General features: G+C 44.7%; 1 long non-coding RNA gene across 1 annotated transcript in view; it reads left to right on the top strand.

Moving 5' to 3' along the window:
• Positions 1-2,910: 2,910 nt before the first annotated feature.
• Positions 2,911-19,733, top strand: part of LOC143817953 (uncharacterized) — a 37,795-nt gene continuing 20,972 nt past the window's right edge. Inside the window, exon 1 of the long non-coding RNA XR_013224225.1 lies at positions 2,911-3,208. This is a non-coding gene — a long non-coding RNA (uncharacterized LOC143817953). The remainder of the gene's footprint in view (positions 3,209-19,733) is intronic.

Raw genomic sequence — 19,733 nt, 5'->3', positions numbered from 1 at the left:
AATTTTTCTCTATTCACAAGGAAGAGCCTGCTGTTATACAAAGGAGGATACCCTAACATACCTGATATGTATTTGTTCTTTTTAATAAAAAAAATCATAGAATATAAGATTGAAAAATAGATGGAGCATTACAAATTTTAGTTGATGCGCTGTTGATGTATGTCACAAATCAACATTTAACATTTCTACTATGATATTTAATTTCAATAGACCTAATATCTGATGTTATTACAACAAAACACTTAAATCAGATGTTTTCCACTTAATCTACTTAATTCATACAATGACATGCACTTACACAGCAGAGAACCTAAAATTCCATATTTTTTCAAGATTTAAAGTGCCATTTTACGTGACATTTTTGTAATGTTCTCTAAACATAATGGTGAGGTATCAAATCTATAAATGATAGCATGAACTGAGGCATTTCAGCCACCCTGCATGCAAATAGAGAAATGTCATTAAACTTTTCATTACAAGGCATCGTGGGTTTCCCTGATTTCCCTGCATTAAATGATGTGTGCAATGAGATGGTAACCAGATACTTTGCACTGGTCTTTAGGACATATAATAGCATAGAATAAGCATGGGGGGACACAGAGAAAAGACGGCCCCTATGCAAGAACAATATAAGGGCCCTTTGCAGTCCAATAGCTCATCATAATGCATAATTTCACCTGCTCTGGAGATGGAATTGGACCCCTTACTTCTTAGGACCCTGTCCGGCTGCCCAAGTTGCACCTATGGAATGAGTACAAATAGATACACACGTGGTCAAAATTGTTGCTCTTCAAGAGCAAACTGCTCCAGTTGTCTCGTGTTTGAAGGTTGCCTTTTCCAGACTGCATGTTTCAGTTTCAACTCTTTCCAAAGATGCTCAACAGGATTTAGGTCAGGGCTCACAGAAGGCCACTTCAGAATAGTCCAATGTTTTCCTCTTAGCCATTCTTGGGTGTTTTTAGCTGTGTGTTGTGGGTCATTATCCTGTTGCAAGACCCATGACCTGCGACTGAGACCAAGCTTTCTGACACTGGGCAGCACATTTCTCTCTAGAATCCCTTGATAGTCTTAAGATTTCATTGTACCCTGCACAGATTCTAGACAACCTTTGCAGCCCCAGAACATAACAGAGCCTCCTCCATGTTTCACAGTAGAGACAGTGTTCTTTTCTTGATACGCTTCATTTTTGCGTCTGTGAACATAGAGCTGATGTGCCTTACCAAAAAGTTCAATTTTTGTCTCATCTGTCCATAAGACATTCTCCCAGAAGCTTTGTGGCTTCTCAACACGTAGTTTGGCAAATTCCATTTGGCTTTATGATTTTTTTCAACAATGGTGTCCTCCTTGGTCGTCTCCCATGAAGTCCACTTTGGCTCATACAACAACGGATGGTGCGATCTGACACTGATGTTCCTTGAGCTTGAAGTTCACCTTAAATCTGCTTGGAAGTTTTTTTGGGGTCTTTTGTTACCATTCGTATTATCAGTCTCTTTGATTTGTCATCAATTTTCCTCCTGCGGACACATCCAGGGAGGTTGGTTACAGTCCCATGGATCTTAAGTTTCTGAATAATATGTGCAACTGTACAGGAACATCAAGCTGTTTGGAGATGGTCTTATAACTTTTACCTTTAACATGTTTGTCTATAATTTTCTTTCTAATCTCCTGAGACAACTCTTTCCTCTGCTTCCTCGGCATCATGTTGAATGTGATAGACACCATGTCACCAAACAGCACAGTGAGTATCTGTAGCCCTGTATACAGCAAAATAATATTGAAGTAAGCATATTTAATAAAATGATTGTGAGTAACCAATGTATCATCCCAGGGCTGAGAATAAACAAATATACATAAAGGACCAATGAGGACCAGCTGCCAAAACATAACAAGGAAAAAGAAAAAAGGAACAAACAGCCATAGAGGTCCAGTAAAAAGTAGATTTATTAATGCAAATAGTTAAAACCACCAGACAAAAAAGGCAGTATGGCACAGGGAAAAAGGGCACACATATAAACACGGCCAAACAAAACCGGGCCAAGACACCAACCCATAGCCAGATCACTTGCAGAGGTGCGATATGTTAGAGCAAATATCCATGTTGATTAGAAACAATGCAATAGATCAGTGCCTAAACATGGGGACATTATACATAACATTGCTGTATAATTGCCATATCAGCATATTTCACGTACCTAACACCTGCAGGATCAGCAAATAGGATGAGCAGCCGGACCAGACCCCGACGCGCATTTCAGAGCAGACTGCTCCTTCATCAGGGGGTAAGTATACCATCTATATGGTGTGCTTTATATACCGCCATATGCGGAAGTGTGTAAACCATCAAACCGCCACACCTGAATGCCGGGCAGCACGAGCGACATCCAAGATGGCCGCCAGCACCGGAAACACGCAGGGCCCCACGTGATCACATGCCGGACGGCAAGAAGGAGCGCTCACACCGCCAAGCAAACAGGCGCATGCGCGCACGACTAAAAACTAGTATCCACGCCATATTGAAACAGGGCAATGATAAGGCAACATTAAAAAAGGTGCAACAAGGGGGAACAAGACAAACAATGCCGTAGAGCGGGGTACAAAAAGGTAATGACAGCATCCCACAATCACCAATGTATGACTCTAATATTAGTATTATTAGCAAAGTGATCGGTCAAAACTATAAGGGTACGTTCACACAGGACTTTTTTGCTGCGTATTTTTGCTGCGTTTTTTTATGCTAATTTTCAGCTGCTTTTTACAGTACCAGCAAAGCCTATGAGATTCCAGAAATCTCATGCACACACATTGGGTTTTTGTTTGATCAGTATTTTCTGCTTTGCTGCGTTTTTTGGACATAGGGCATGTCACTTCTTTCAGCGTTTTTGCTGCGTTTTTGCAGTGTTTTTTCACCCATTGACATGAATGGGTGATGGAAAAAACGCTGCAAAAACGCAGCAAAAACGCATGTAGCATTATTTGCTGCGTTTATTGTGCAGAAAAATCATGGCCAGCAGGAAGTGATCTCACAGCCAAGAGCTTAGGGGTGTGGTTAGTGAGGTGTGAAGAGCCATTGTGAGCCATTGTGAGGTGTGAAGAGCCATTGTGAGGTGTCCTGATTGTGATCTATTGTGAGGGAGTTTCTGGTAGTGAGGTGTTAGCCATGTCTTGGTATAGGAGGATGAGCATTAATGTTTCCCAACTAATCATTGAGGTAATATTTTTTTTAATTTGTGATTAGTGTTGAGCGATACCGTCCGATACTTGAAAGTATCGGTATCGGAAAGTATCGGCCGATACCGGCAAAGTATCGGATCTGATCCGATACCGATACCCGATACCAATACAAGTCAATGGGACTCAAGTATTGGAAGGTATCCCTGATGGTTCCCAGGGTCTGAAGGAGAGGAAACTCTCCTTCAGGCCCTGGGATCCATATGAATGTGTAAAATAAAGAATTAAAATAAAAAATATTGATATGCTCACCTCTCCGACGCAGCCTGGACCTTACCGCTGTGAACCAGCAGCCTTCTTTGCTTAAAATGAGCGCGTTCAGTACCTTCCATGATGTCACGGATTCTGATTGGTCGCGTGCCGCTCATGTGACCGCCACGCGACCAATCAGAAGCCGTGACGTCATCCCTCAGGTCCTAAATTCCTAGAAGGGAATTTAGGACCTGAGGGATGATGTCGCGGCTTGTGATTGGTCGCGTGGCGGTCACATGAGCGGCACGCGACCAATCAGAAGCCGTGACGTCATGGAAGGTGCTGAACGCGCTCATTTTAAGCAAAGCAGGCTGCCGGTTACTACCAGGGCGCGTCAGAGGGTGAGTATATCCCTATTTTTTATTTTAATTCTTTATTTTTTACATGGATATGGATCCCAGGGCCTGAAGGAGAGTTTCCTCTCCTTCAGACCCTGGGAACCATACACTGGGAACTTCCGATTCCGATTCCCGATACCACAAAAGTATCGGATCTCGGTATCGGAATTCCGATACCGCAAGTATCGGCCGATACCCGATACTTGCGGTATCGGAATGCTCAACACTATTTGTGATATATCTATCTATCTATCCGATTGTTTGCAATGGTACACTTTGCGATGCTCATGTGCTGTTATGTACATGTTCATGTGTTCTGCATATGTATGTTTGTATCTTCCTTGTCATGAATGTTGGCTTCATTTCATCTTGCATTTGGTAATTACTTTTTCATTTATTTTTCCAAGGTGGACGCAATGCCTGTAATTTGGGATGTAGCTTGCCCAAACTACAGTGATCGTCAAAAAAAGGCCGATGCATGGCATGTAATTTGCCGTAAATTGTTCCCCCGCTGGGATGAAGGCGATGCTAAGCTCCACTGGGGTCACTCAACTTTATTATCATGCACAAATAGACAAAAAAACGCACCAAAACCGCACAAAAAACACATCTATAAGCAGCTGAAAATTGGCATAAAAAACGCAGCAAAAATACGCAGCAAAAATATGCAGCAAAAAAGTCCTGTGTGAACTTACCCAAAAAACGCACCAAATACGCACCAAAAAACCGCACCTAAATTAGCATAAAAAAACGCAGCAAAAATACGCAGCAAAAAAGTCCTGTGTGAACTTACCCTCATACAGCATCACTGGGACTATGCCTACAATAATCAATACAAACATTGAATACAGGTATCACATAACAAACATTAAGTAGTAACCCATATTAAATATATTAAATATATTGTACCCCATATACTAAACACCGCTAATCATGCAAATATAACACATATATATAAATACCAACACTAAGAACAACACATATACATATATACATATAAATGTGAAATAGCCGACTGACGATATTGACACGCAGAAGCACTTGATAGAAGAATTCTCACGAATACGTAGACACTTCAATATTCAGGATATCCAAGTGCTGAATAATGCAAATTAAATAAGATAAACACACAGACAACACACATAATGTAATGAAATAAAATAAAAATAAAAACCAGGCCGTGAATCACGCTACCCACATGACACGCAACAAAGAGTGGATCACAGGAATGGGGCGAATGAAATATTCTCATTCAGCCCATCCGGGTGGATGGTGCGTAGGGTCCATATCCACCTTGTCTCCAATTGAGCAAGGTGTTTGGACAATGCACCCCCCCTAATGTTAATATTAAGGAGATCTATACCCCTTACCCTCAGCAGTGCTGCATCGCAGGAGTGGAAGTCCCTAAAATGCTTGGGCAATGTTTTAAGCGTAGTAACATCCTTACATTCGACCGCTGCCTGTATACCCAGAACATGCTCCCTAACTCTAACTTTGAGCTGCCTTGTGGTCAAACCAACATAAATCAGACCACAAGGACAGGTGGCATAATATATCACATACCTAGAGGTACATGATATATATTTTTTAATGATGTAATTCTTAGTGCCATCTGAGTTAGAGAAAGAGGAGCAACGCTCAATATTCGGGCAGGCAACACATTTGCCACAAGGGGTACATCCACTCCGCACAGCAGCACTGCTGAGGAATGTGGTCACTGGCTGGCCAACATAGTGACTATGTGTAAGCTGATCCCTAAGGTTTCTAGCCCTCCGGAACGTGAGTAACGGATGGGCCGGAAGAAACTTTTTTATAATTGGGTCAGCTTGTAAGATTGGCCACGCTCTCTTCATCGCTGCCCGCATATCCATATGTTGGGGATGAAATGATGTAATAAATCTTATCTGATTATTCATCTTGGGCCTTGTCACAGCCTTCCCATAGAGGAGGCCATCACGGTCTGAGTGTTTCGCTCGATGGTAGGCTTTTTTCAGGCTACGTCCACTATACCCCCTCGATAGAAAGCGCAGTCTTAGCTCCTTAGCACGAACCTCAAAGTCCTGTTCGCTGGAGCAAATGCGTCTTAGGCGCAGAAATTGACCGACAGGGATAGCCCTAATCATATGGGAAGGATGGCACGATGAGGCATGCAGGAGGGTATTGGTAGCAGTAGGCTTCCGGAAAATGTCCGTTTGAATCATACCCCCCGCATCCTTACAAATCGTGACATCCAAGAAGTCAATCTTCCTCGTATCCCACACCGGGGTGAGGCGTATATTCAGGTCATTGTTGTTCAAAGTGGAGATGAATTGCGCAAGGTCGATGGAGGTGCCCTGCCAGACAAAGAAGATATCGTCGATATAACGTGCCCTTAAAAGAACACGCTCAATCAACCCCTGTTTGTCGGACAGGAATAGGTCCCTCTCCCACAGACCCAGGAACAGGTTGGCATAGGAAGGCACAAAGGCCGCCCCCATGGCTGTCCCCTGGATCTGTAGGTAGAAGGAACCCTTGAACACAAAAAAATTGTGTGTGAGAGTGAACTCGAGTAGCTCCAGGATGAGATCCCTCAACAGTCCCTATATACAGGCCCACCCACTGATTCCCTTTTGTCACAATATTTTCAGGGGTACAATCATTTCTGTCCAGGTCTATTTCATGAGTTTTATTTTTTAAAACATTATGTGGAAGCATGGTTGAAAAGCAATGTCTGACTTTCTTTCATTTGTTCATTTTCAGAGATTTTTTATTTATTATTACTTTTGTCAGAATCAAGTTATTTTTGTGACCATTGTGGGTTTTTCTGCATTAACCTCTTTCTGACCTCAGACGGGATAGTACGTCTGAGGTCAGATACCGCGCTTTGATGCAGGGCTCCGGCGGTGAGCCCGCATCAAAGCCGGGACATGTCAGCTGTTTTGAACAGCTGACATGTGCCCGCAATAGCGGCGGGTGAAATCGCGATTCATCCGCCGCTATTAACTAGTTAAATGCCGCTGTCAAACGCAGACAGTGGCATTTAACCTGTGCTTCCGACCGGGCGGCCGGAAATGAGCGCATTGCTGACCCCCGTCACATGATCGGGGGTCAGCGATGCTTCTGCATTGTAACCATAGAGGTCCTTGAGACCTCTATGGTTACTGATCGCCGGCAGCTGTGAGCGCCACCCTGTTGTTGGCGCTCACAGCACACCTGCATTTCTGCTGCATAGCAGAGATCTGATGGTCGCTGCTATGTAGCAGAGCCGATCACGTTGTGCCAGCTTCTAGCCTCCCATGGAGGCTATTGAAGCATGGCAAAAGTAAAAAAAAGTAAAAAAAATGTGAAAAAAATAAAAAAAAATATAAAAGTTTAAATCACCCCCCTTTCTCCCCAATTAAAATAAATCAATTAAAAAAAATCAAACCTACACATATTTGGTATCGCCGCGTTCAGAATCGCCCGATCTATCAATAAAAAAAGCACTAACCTGATCGCTAAACGGCGTAGCGAGAAAAAAATTAGAAACGCCAGAATTACGTTTTTTGGTCGCCGCGACATTGCATTAAAATGCGATAACGGGCGATCAAAAGAACGTATCTATGAACGAGACTGCAACCTTGTGTCCACGTTATTCACTGTGCCTCACACCATCCACCATCTACACTCTGGGATGCCTTGGGGATACACTTCACCTGTGGGAAGGTATACCATCAAGCTGCCATAACATCACCCCAGCGGACCCTGTTGTGAATTCCGTTCTCGGACTTCCTCCTGTGGTCATGAATGGTACTTTGGTTGGTTCTGCTCTTGGACTCCCTCTGGTGGCTTTGAGCGGAACTGCTGGTCACTGAGGTTGGCTTTATCAGCTGCTCTCGTTTATTTCTATGCGGGCTTACCTATTTAACTCCACTCAGATCATTACTTCATGCCAGCTGTGAATGTATCAGTATTGGTTCAGATCTCTCTTGGACTTCTCTGAGGACCTGTCTACTCCAGCAGAAGCTAAGTCCCTGCTAGTTCATTTGTTGTTACTGCTGCCGTTTGTGACTTTCCTTTCCACTATTCCTGTGTTTGTGACTTTCCTCTTAACTCACAGTCAATATATGTGGGGGGCTGCCTTTACCTTTGGGGAATTTTTCTGAGGCAAGGTTAGGCTTCTATTTCTATCTTTAGGGGTAGTTAGCTCTTAGGCTGTGAAGAGGCGTCTAGGGAGAGTTAGGTACGCTCCACGGCTATTTCTAGTGTGTGTGTGATAGGAGTAGGGTTTGCGGTCAGCAGAGTTCCCACTTTCCCAGAGCTGGTTCTGATTACTAGTTTACTCATCAGGTCTTTCCGGGTGCTCCTAACCACCAGGTCCATAACAGTACAGCTGGCCAATAAAGTGTTAATGCATCTCACAAGAGGGATAAGAGAAGTTCTGAACCCATTTTTTTTCTTTGCAGTGTGTTTTGTCTCTCTTTTCCCCTTAACCTCTGGGTGGTTCAGGACTCAGGTGTAGATATGGATATCCAAGGTCTGTCCTCTTGTGTGGATAATCTCACTGCAAGGGTACAAAGCATTCAAGATTATGTAGTTCAGAATCCGATGTTAGAGCCTAGAATTCCAATTCCTGATTTGTTTTCTGGGGATAGATCTAAGTTTCTGAATTTCAAAAATAATTGTAAACTGTTTCTTGCTTTGAAACCCCGCTCCTCTGGTGACCCCATTCAGCAAGTAAAAATTATTATTTCTTTGTTGCGTGGTGACCCTCAAGACTGGGCATTCTCCCTTGCGCCAGGAGATCCTGCATTGCTTAATGTAGATGCATTTTTTCTGGCGCTTGGATTGCTTTATGACGAACCGAATTCAGTGGATCAGGCAGAGAAAATTTTGCTAGCTTTGTGTCAGGGTCAGGATGAAGCGGAGATATATTGTCAGAAGTTTAGAAAATGGTCTGTGCTTACTCAATGGAATGAGTGTGCCCTGGCAGCAATTTTTAGAAAGGGTCTTTCTGAAGCCCTTAAGGATGTTATGGTGGGATTCCCCACGCCTGCTGGTCTGAATGAATCAATGTCCTTGGCCATCCAAATTGATCGGCGTTTGCGTGAGCGCAAAATTGTACACCATTTGGCGGTGTCCTCTGAGCAGAGGCCTGAGCTTATGCAATGTGATAGAACTTTGACCAGAACTGAACGGCAAGAACACAGACATCAGAATAGGCTGTGTTTTTACTGTGGTGACCCCACTCATGCTATCTCTGATTGTCCTAAGCGTACTAAGCGGTTCGCTAGGTCTGTCACCATTGGTACTGTACAGCCTAAATTTCTTTTGTCTGTTACTCTGATTTGCTCTTTGTCATCCTACTCGGTTATGGCATTTGTGGATTCAGGCGCTGCCCTGAATTTGATGGACTTGGCGTTTGCCAGGCGCTGTGGTTTTTTCTTGGAGCCTTTGCAGTATCCTATTCCATTAAGGGGAATTGATGCCACGCCGTTGGCCAAGAATAAACCTCAGTACTGGACTCAGTTGACCATGTGCATGGCTCCTGCACATCAGGAAGATATTCGCTTTTTGATGTTGCATAATTTGCATGATGTGGTCGTGTTGGGTTTGCCATGGCTACAGATTCATAATCCAGTATTGGATTGGAAATCAATGTCTGTGTCTAGTTGGGGTTGTCAAGGGGTACATGGCGATGTTCCGTTGGTGTCAATTTCTGCTTCCACTCCTTCTGAAGTCCCTGAGTTTTTGTCGGATTACCAGGATGTATTTGATGAGCCCAAATCCAGTGTCCTACCCCCTCATAGGGATTGTGATTGTGCTATAAATTTGATTCCTGGTAGTAAGTTTCCTAAGGGCCGACTTTTCAATTTATCCGTGCCAGAGCACGCCGCTATGCGGAGTTATATAAAGGAGTCCTTGGAGAAAGGGCATATTCGCCCGTCTTCATCACCGTTGGGAGCAGGGTTCTTTTTTGTGGCCAAGAAGGATGGTTCTCTGAGACCCTGTATAGATTACCGCCTTCTCAATAAAATCACGGTCAAATTTCAGTACCCTTTGCCTCTGCTGTCTGATTTGTTTGCTCGGATTAAGGGGGCTAGTTGGTTCACCAAGATAGATCTTCGAGGGGCGTATAACCTTGTGCGTATTAAACAGGGCGATGAATGGAAAACAGCATTTAATATGCCCGAGGGCCATTTTGAGTACCTGGTAATGCCATTCGGGCTTTCAAATGCTCCATCTGTGTTTCAGTCCTTTATGCATGACATCTTCCGAAAGTATCTGGATAGATTCATGATTGTACATTTGGATGATATTTTGGTCTTTTCGGATGATTGGGAGTCTCATGTGAAACAGGTCAGAATGGTATTCCAGGTCCTTCGTGCTAATTGCTTGTTTGTGGAGGGGTCTAAATGTCTCTTCGGAGTTCAGAAGGTTTCCTTTTTGGGCTTCATTTTTTCCCCTTCTACTATCGAGATGGATCCTGTTAAAGTTCAGGCCATTTATGATTGGACTCAACCTACATCTGTGAAGAGCCTCCAGAAATTCCTGGGCTTTGCTAATTTTTACCGTCGCTTCATCGCTAATTATTCTAGTGTGGTTAAACCTTTGACTGATTTGACAAAGAAAGGTGCTGATGTGGTGAATTGGTCCTCTGCGGCCGTTGAGGCTTTTCAGGAGCTGAAACGTCATTTTTCTTCGGCCCCTGTGTTGCGTCAGTCAGATGTTTTGCTCCCTTTTCAGGTCGAGGTTGATGCTTCTGAGATTGGAGCAGGGGCTGTTTTATCTCAAAGAAGTTCTGATGGCTCTGTGATGAAGCCATGTGCCTTCTTTTCTAGAAAGTTTTCACCTGCTGAGCGTAATTATGATGTTGGCAATCGGGAGCTGCTGGCTATGAAGTGGGCATTCGAGGAGTGGCGACATTGGCTTGAGGGAGCCAAGCACCGCGTGGTGGTCTTGACGGATCACGAAAATCTGACTTATCTCGAGTCTGCCAAGCGGTTGAATCCTAGACAGGCTCGATGGTCGCTGTTTTTCTCTCGTTTCGATTTTGTGGTCTCATACCTTCCAGGTTCTAAGAATGTGAAGGCGGATGCCCTTTCTAGGAGTTTTGTGCCTGATTCTCCGGGAGTCCCTGAGCCGGCTGGTATTCTCAAAGAGGGGGTAATTCTGTCTGCCATCTCCCCTGATTTGCGGCGGGTGCTGCAGGAGTTTCAGGCTGATAGACCTGACCGTTGTCCAGCGGAGAAATTGTTTGTCCCTGATAGATGGACTAGCAGAGTTATTTCTGAGGTTCATTGCTCGGTGTTGGCTGGTCATCCTGGGATTTTTAGTACCAGAGATTTGGTGGCTAGGTCCTTTTGGTGGCCTTCCTTGTCATGGAATGTGCGTTCTTTTGTGCAGTCCTGTGGGACTTGTGCTCGGGCTAAGCCCTGCTGTTCTCGTGCCAGTGGGTTGCTTTTGCCCTTGCCAGTCCTGAAAAGGCCTTGGACGCATGTTTCAATGGATTTTATTTCAGATCTTCCTGTCCCTCAAAGGATGTCTGTCATCTGGGTGGTTTGTGATCGCTTTTCTAAGATGGTCCATTTGGTACCCTTGCCTAAATTACCTTCCTCCTCTGATTTGGTGCCATTATTTTTTCAACATGTGGTTTGTTTGCATGGCATTCCGGAGAACATTGTGTCGGACAGAGGTTCCCAGTTTGTCTCTAGGTTTTGGTGGTCCTTTTGTGCTAAGATGGGCATTGATTTGTCTTTTTCTTCGGCTTTCCATCCTCAAACAAATGGCCAAACCGAACAAACCAACCAGACTTTGGAAACCTATCTGAGATGCTTTGTTTCTGCTGATCAGGATGATTGGGTGACCTTCTTGCCATTGGCTGAGTTCGCCCTTAATAATCGGGCTAGTTCGGCTACTTTGGTTTCGCCTTTTTTTTGCAATTCTGGTTTTCTGTTATGATCCTTAGTGGTTGAGGATCACAAATTACTCCAGCTAAGTAACAAACATAGGACAAGCTCTAGGGAGGTGGCAAACTGGACTGACCGCAAATCTGAACCTATCCAAACACACTAGAAGTAGCCGGTGAACGTGCCTAAAAATCCTAGACGTCTCGAGCCAGCCTGAGGAACTAACTACCCCTAGAGAGAAAGAAAGACCTCTCTTGCCTCCAGAGAAATAATCCCCAAAGATATAGAAGCCCCCAACAAATAATAACGGTGAGGTAAGAGGAAGGCACATACACAGGGGTGAAAGCAGATTCAGCAAATGAGGCCCACTAATACTAGATAGCAGAAAATAGAAAAGGGAATCTATGCGGTCAGTAAAAAACCCTTACAAAATATCCACTCTGAGATTTCAAGAACCCCCTCACCAACTAACAGTGTGGGGGGAGAAACTCAGTCCCCTAGAGCAACCAGCAAGCGAGGAAATCACATTTTAGCGAGCTGGACTAAAAACATAATGAACGCTGATGATAATCAAAAAATGATCAAACAAAAACTTAGCTTGTCTTGGAGAGACTGGGAGCAAGGTAGACACAAGGAATCTGAAGAGCACTGAATACATTGATAGCAGGCAAGGAACTAAGTATCCAGGTGAGCTAAATAGGAAACCAACCAAGGATAACGAACTAGCTGATGCTGCCAACCTGCAGAAAGACAACACTACACAGTACCGCTTGTGACCACTAGAGGGAGCCCAAAAATAGATTTCACAACAGTTTTCATCCTCGTTTTTCTTCGGGGCAGGTTGAGCCTTCTGACTGTCCTGGTGTGGATTCTGTGGTGGACAGGTTGCAGCAAATTTGGACTCACGTAGTGGACAATCTGACGTTGTCCCAGGAGAAGGCTCAACGTTTCGCTAACCGCCGTCGTTGTGTTGGTCCCCGACTTCGTGTTGGGGATTTGGTTTGGTTGTCTTCTCGTTATGTTCCTATGAAGGTTTCTTCTCCTAAGTTTAAGCCTCGTTTCATTGGTCCTTATAAGATTTCTGAAATTCTCAACCCTGTGTCATTTCGTTTGGTTCTTCCAGCTTCTTTTGCCATCCATAATGTGTTCCATAGGTCGTTGTTGCGGAGGTACGTGGCGCCTATGGTTCCCTCCGTTGATCCTCCTGCTCCGGTGTTGGTTGAGGGGGAGTTGGAGTATGTGGTGGAAAAAATTTTGGATTCTCGTATTTCGAGACGGAAGCTTCAGTACCTGGTTAAGTGGAAGGGCTATGGTCAGGAGGATAATTCCTGGGTTGTTGCCTCCGATGTCCATGCTGCCGATTTAGTTCGTGCCTTTCATTTGGCTCGTCCTGATCGGCCTGGGGGCCCTGGTGAGGGTTCGGTGACCCCTCCTCAATGGGGGGTACTGTTGTGAATTCCGTTCTCGGACTCCCTCCTGTGGTCATGAATGGTACTTTGGTTGGTTCTGCTCTTGGACTCCCTCTGGTGGCTTTGAGCGGAACTGCTGGTCACTGAGGTTGGCTTTATCAGCTGCTCTCGTTTATTGCTATGCGGGCTTACCTATTTAACTCCACTCAGATCGTTACTTCATGCCAGCTGTGAATGTATCAGTATTGGTTCAGATCTCTCTTGGACTTCTCTGAGGACCTGTCTACTCCAGCAGAAGCTAAGTCCCTGCTAGTTCATTTGTTGTTACTGCTGCCGGAATATATTTCTTAGTACTGCTAAATTCTAGTCCAGCTTGCTATCATGATATTTCCTTGCTAGCTGGAAGCTCTGGGGTGCAGTGTTGCACCTCCACACTGTGAGTCGGTGTGGGGGTCTTTTTGCATACTCTGCGTGGTTTTTATAGTTTTTTGTGCTGACCGCAAAGTTTCCTTTTCTATCCTCTGACTGTTTAGTGAAGTCTGGCCTCCTTTGCTAAAACCTGTTTAATTCCTGTGTTTGTGACTTTCCTCTTAACTCACAGTCAATATATGTGGGGGGCTGCCTTTACCTTTGGGGAATTTCTCTGAGGCAAGGTTAGGCTTCTATTTCTATCTTTAGGGGTAGTTAGCTCTTAGGCTGTGAAGAGGCGTCTAGGGAGAGTTAGGTATGCTCCACGGCTATTTCTAGTGTGTGTGTGATAGGAGTAGGGTTTGCGGTCAGCAGAGTTCCCACTTTCCCAGAGCTGGTTCTGATTACTAGTTTACTCATCAGGTCTTTCCGGGTGCTCCTAACCACCAGGTCCGTAACAGGACCCCTAAGCAGCGTCGGTCACCCTGACCGAATACCACAGGTGGCGTCACGAACACTTCCCTTTTAAAGACCTTTCCCAAAACCATAAAAACTCCTTTCTTTATTGGACGTCCCTCAAAGGGCCACGGATCGGGTCGGGCCACCGTGACATCCCCGCTGAGAACCGAAGGACCCGGTGCCGAGTACCCCATTGCCCTTACGTGGGGGTGATCCATGTGCACCAGGGCCGGCGTTAGGGGCAGGCAGACCAGGCAGCTGCCTGGGGCCCCCGCTCCTCAAGGGGCCCCCAGCTAGCTGCAAGTCACGCAGCTGCTATGGGGCCCCTGTGGGGCAGGAGGGCCCGCCTGACGCCAGCGCCGACTCCCCTGCCGCATTGAACTATACCGGCGTCTGCCGGTACAGTTCAAAGCAATGATGGAGGAGAGAACGTCACCTGATGCTCCCTCTCCCATCATTCCCCGCTCTGCCTCTGAGACAGCGGGTGCGCGTCATCACGCACTCACTGTGTGCCAGGCAGTGCGGCGGCAGCCACCGACACAGGGGCAGGGAGCAGCGCGGGTTCGGGGAGAGGTGAGGAGCTTGTGTTTTTTTGGTTTTTTTTACTGGACTGTGTGGCCATTCTCGGGAGAAGTGAGGCGGGGAGGGAGGGGGGGATGTGGGCAGTGCTGTATACTACTTTATGGGCAGTGCTGTATACTACTGTGGGCAGTGCTGTATACTACTGTATGGGCAGTGCTGTATACTACTGTGGGCAGTGCTGTATACTACTGTGGGCAGTGCTGTATACTAATGTGTGGGCAGTGCTTTATACTACTGTGTGGGCTGTTCTATATACTGCTGTGTGGGCTGTGCTATATACTACTGTGTGGGCTGTGCTATATACTACTATGTGGGCTGTGCTATATACTACTATGTGGGCTGTGCTATACACTATGGGGGTATATTATATTCTATGGGGGAGGCTGTGTTATATATTATGTGGCTGTGTTATATATTTGGGGGGTACATTATACATTATATTCTATGGAGGAGGCTGTGTTATATACTATGGGGGGCTGCATTATATTCTGTGGGGGGCTTTATTAGATTTTATGAAAGATGATTGCATCATACCCTTTGATGGGGCTACATTATATTCTATGGGGAGGTGGGCTGTAATATATCTTGTTCGGGGCTACATTGTATTCTATGTGGGGGCTGTATTATATTTATATTCTATGAGGGGTGATTGCATCATACTCTATGAGGGGGCTACATTATGCTATATGGGGGGCTGCATTATATTCTATGGGGAGGTTACATTATACTCTGTGGGGGGTTACATTATACTCTGGGGTGGCTGCATTATACTCTGTGGGGTGGCTGCATTATACTCTGTGGGGTAGTGGCTGCATTATACTATATGTGGGCTGAATTATACTGTATCGAGGACTATGGGGAATACATTATACTATATGAAGAACTATGGGGTGCATTATACTATGGGAAGTGAATTGTACTACATGGATGACTATGGCGGTGCATTATACCATATGGAGCACTGTGAGGAGTGTATTATGCTATATGGAGGACTGAGGAGTATATTTTAATATATGGAGGACTATGAGGAGTGTATTATACTATATGGAGGACTATGGGAAGTGTATAATACTATATGGAGGACTATGAGGAGTGTATTATACTATATGGAGGACTATGGGGCACATTATATTATATGGAGGACTATGGGGTGTGCATTTTACAATATGGAGGACTGTGGTGCACATTATAATATATGGAGGACTATGGGGTGTATTATACTAAACAAGCAAAATGCTGCATATTCATTGGGTGATTGGATTGTTTATGCCGGAATAAAAATAATTGTTCTCAGCAGGACATCGCCGGTGTAAACTGTAGATGTGCTGCTGATAACATGATACTGTATGGTGATCTATTAGTGATCGTTCTGTCCCCTTCATTCTTTCTCAGACAGTGGAAAGAGGCCGGGAAACAAGCGTCCAACGACTTCAGTATTGTCGATCACACTCGTTTAGCGGCCTGAGATCAGTGCACGTAAATACAACCGAAATGCTTCTGTATGATGTGCAATATATTAGCATTTGGGGCCCCATTTTAAACTTTGCCTAGAACCCACTTTGCCTAAAACCGGCCCTGGTGTGCACATACCCTTACAGTGGCTGTGGATAGTGTACACCCTGAGCCACTAAGGACAGTTCCCTCTATGTCCCTCACAATTCCATCTCCGCTCCTCCTGCACGGTCTGCCTGGGGAAGAGAGGATGGTGTCCTTTGTGCCATGGATAGTAGCCATCATGCTCCTGGCGGCGCGATAGATAGGGAAGGTGAAGCTGCTACTTCCCTTGTGCAGATAGAGGTGAGTGGAGTGTCTGGCGGCTTCTATCCGCAGCACACAGGACACCCTCTCCCATGCAGGCCATGAAGAAGAAGCAGAGGGGGAACCACAGAGACACAGAGGCTCTGGCGTTTTTTGTAGTGTGCATTAGAGCGGCCGCTCCCCTCTGTCTGTACATGACTCAGGTACGGCCCCCTCCTCCCCTATTAGTGTTGATGCTGCCACTAGCTCTATGATAGGCAAGATGTCTCAGCAGTTGATTGGGCCCCCACCCTTCAGGGCCCTTGTTCAGCTGCACTGGTGGTATGTCTGCCTCTGAGGGGCATGCTATAAATCAGAAGAGGCTGACTAGATTGATAGATAGTTTTTGCTAAAAAAAAACCCATATAATTTGCATTATGCCTCTAAATCCCTGCCGGTTCTGTAGTTAGGTGTTAAGTGGGTGGTCTTAATTAGTGAATAATCATTTCCCTTTTATCAGTGTTTATAAAGGCATAAGTATCAATCACTGATTAGGACCACCCGTTTACAAATACTGATATAAAATACCGAGGCTGTGAACGTGGCCTCAAAATGAGTCTTTTCCACAAAGGTATATATCAATCTGCTTACCTTCTCCTACTCTTTCACATATTGCCTGCAAATCAGACTGCACATTCAATATAACAGGTTCCCTATAAGTTTACTAAGAGCTGTATGAATAAATGTTGTTTATGCCTCCTGACAGGTAATGATAGAAATAAATATCTTAAAATACTTCACATTAGCTCATAATGTATTTGTATATAAAATAAGATAATACTAGTGTTGAGAAAACTAAAAGCTAAATAAAAACTATCTGAGAAAAAACAACACAATTTTAAAATAGTCATCTTTAGTTTTAAGGTTTTTTTTAGTATAAGCAAAGCATAATAAATGAATAAATAGAATTAGAAGAATATGACCGCTTTCTTTTGAAAACAGAGCCCCTAAAGGTTGTGCATGGTATTGCAACTCAGCTCCATTCATTAAAAGGAGCTGCAATTCCACACTCAATCAGGTGAGGCGCTGTTTTTGGAAGAAAGCAATCATCATTCTCTCGTTCCTTTAATCCAGGAAACCCCTTTCAGTAAAAATTGGCCATAATCCTGCATGAATATTGAAAGAGAGCAAAAAAGTCAATGTCTTTCTATTCAATTAAAATAAAATTGAATTGACGTTAGTATTAGATATCTGATGTACAAGTTCTCACCTTGCAACAACAGCTTTATTCAGTACCTGAATGTGACTTTGATTTATCAGTCATGCCAATCCATTCTATACTGTAGTCACAAGTTATGTCTGAGCATAACTTTGCTGAGAAGAACTGATAACATACCCTCATGAATATGGCCATGTCAAAGGGAACTGCGATGAAAGCCTCAAACAGTTGTATAAAGATAAAGATATCAAAAAACTTTGGCTGTGCTGCATAAGTCAATCCGGGAACATCTTGAAATAGCAAAAAAAAAAGTTTTTATTGTGAGCAAGAACTTTAAAAAGAAAATGTAACATTGCCCAAAGGGCTTATAGCGTAAATTAATGTTCAAATAGCTTTTCAGAATAAGCTGTCATGTGTGTACATAAGGAATAACACTATTTCTGGCTCTATTTTTAAAGGGAACCTGTCACCCCGTTTTTTCCGTATGAGATAAAAATACTGTTAAATAGGGCCTGAGCTGTGCATTACAATAGTGTATTTTGTGGACCCTGATTCCCCACCTATGCTGACGAAATACGTTACCAAAGTTGCCGTTTTTGCCTGTCAATCAGGCTGGTCTGGTCAAATGGGTGTGGTGACATCGCTGTTCCTTCCCCCAGATCTTGCTTATTTTTCCGTTGGTGGCGTAGTGGTTTGCGCATGCCCAAGGCCCGAATTCACTTCATAGGTGTGGAAAAAGAGCGCGATCTGCACTATTCCCCTGGTGATCGGTGGGGGCGGCTATCTTCCTGTGGCCGCGCGTGCGCAGATGGAGCGCTCTGCTGCCCGCGGCTTCAGGAAAATGGCCGCGGGATGCCGCGTGTGCGCAGATGGAGATCGCGGCGGCCATGTTCCTGAAGCCGCGGGCAGCAGAGCGCTCCATCTGCGCACGCGCGGCCACAGGAAGATGGCCTCCCCCACCGATCACCAGGGGAATAGCGCAGATCGCGCTCTTGTACTTGTGCTTGCACATTGCCCTCTTCGGCATACAGTAGCGGTGGAGCAGGAAGTGACGTCTTGAGGGCTTTCCCTCTGCCTGCTCGCAGCGCCGTAGATGCCGGGGATGGGATGTGCGACGCTCCGTAGACGGCGGCGCGCATGCGCCAAATTAAGTGCGCGATGGCCTTTCCAGCTGACAATATACCCATAAATACAGCCCAGCGTGACACACAAACATGTCCCCCCGAGGAAGCTCACGCGAAACGCGCGTCGGGGCTATCGGGCACACACTGGCACCTCAGGATACTTGGGTAAGAATGACAGGAAGAGCTGGACTTTTCCACTATGCTGTTTGACTTATGATTCATGATACAGTTCACCTTGGGGCATAATTACCACTTATACATAGCACTATGCACTTTATAATTATTGTTACTAGCTATTGAGTGAACAATTTGCCCCTATGTGATTATTTTCACGTGTCACTTCTAAGCCCCAGGTGCTATTTTTCAGTGTGGTTGTCCCGCCATACATGTGCTTGAACGTGTACCTTGTCCTTTTATATTGTTGTTTATTATTTGTGTATATGGTTTCCCAATAAAATGTTTATTGCTTTTACAAATCGATGGGTGTCCATACTCCGTAGTTCTTTGTAGGATATATACACTATAATATATAAGTGAAATGCTAGAAAAAAAGACGTAAATAAATCACTCACCGTGCAGTGAATGATTAGATCTGTCCTTTGTTTGGGTGCTGTTTCAAATACTGCATACCATCAGGAAATAAATCCAAGAGAAATAAAGTTGATCGGCACATCTAAAAAATAGATAAAATCTTCCATTTTTATTCCATAAGTATAAAAAAATTAAAATCCACATGCTAGTGATAGAATAAACCCTGCGATTGCATCCCAAATTCAAACCGCATGCACCCTTATAAGTCTATGGATGTGTGTGAAGCATCACGCTGCACTCAGATATCACCCGAGTGCAGTGCGATTCCGGCCGATGCCAGTAGCAGAGGAGATGGAGAAACTAACTTCTCTGTCCCCACCACAGCTGTGCTGCTATCCTCTAACACGAGAGGATCGGAGCTCAGAGCACTGACACTCGGATCACGCTCGCAGCAGAGCAGAAGCCGAGGGTCATTATCATCTCGCATCCGATGCTCTTACATCAGATGTGATACAATAATGTGACTCCAGCCATAAGAAGGTTGTGTCTGTAAGATTTCTCTACTTAGTCATGAACAG

The sequence above is a fragment of the Ranitomeya variabilis genome, chromosome 3 (genome assembly GCF_051348905.1).
Source record: "Ranitomeya variabilis isolate aRanVar5 chromosome 3, aRanVar5.hap1, whole genome shotgun sequence".
Taxonomy (NCBI): Eukaryota; Metazoa; Chordata; class Amphibia; order Anura; family Dendrobatidae; genus Ranitomeya; species Ranitomeya variabilis.
Note: the sequence above shows the minus strand (reverse complement) of the source record. Positions and strands in the feature narration are given on the sequence as shown.